This window comes from Odontomachus brunneus, unplaced genomic scaffold (genome assembly GCF_010583005.1).
Source record: "Odontomachus brunneus isolate Ranch 3 - 2012 unplaced genomic scaffold, Obru_v1 Obru_scaffold_268, whole genome shotgun sequence".
Lineage (NCBI taxonomy): Eukaryota > Metazoa > Arthropoda > Insecta > Hymenoptera > Formicidae > Odontomachus > Odontomachus brunneus.
In genome coordinates this window covers 261,816-262,411 of record NW_022639718.1, presented here as the reverse complement: position 1 = coordinate 262,411, position 596 = coordinate 261,816, and positions in this window count along the sequence as shown.

Sequence of the window (596 nt, the reverse complement as noted above, 5' to 3'; positions counted from 1 at the left end):
ATTACATGCGTCGACTCCGATGACGGATATACTTACTGGAACACTATACCAATAACCAGCTGTGACTTCCACGCCTACGATGTCCTGTATGAGGGATTTGCGAAAAGGATCAAGGACGACACCGCTCAATCAAACTCACCTGTCGTCTATTCAGTCGTCTCTCAGGACATCACATTTGCCCTCATGTCAACAAAGGAAGTTCCACTCTGTGGTTACACATTGCTACGCACGGAACACCCCAAACTATTCATTGTGGAAACTACCAAAGGAAATGAGCCAAAACCGCGAAGTGACATCTCCGTGGACAATCTTGATATTTTCAGCTACGTAAATTCGAAATTTGTTTATGTAAAAAAGCACATGCGCACCCACATGACGAACTTATATCAAAATGTGATTGAACAGCGTTGCAAATTGGAAAGAAAGATCATTGAAAATATCTTGTCCTTAGCAACTCTTCTACCTGACGAATTTGCTTACAGGCTAATGAAAGGACTCGGTTACATGGCACTACACGCAGGAGGGGCCATGCACGTCGTCCGATGTATCCCAGTCGAGGTTACCGTACGCCGAACCAAGGAGTGCTACCTCGAGCT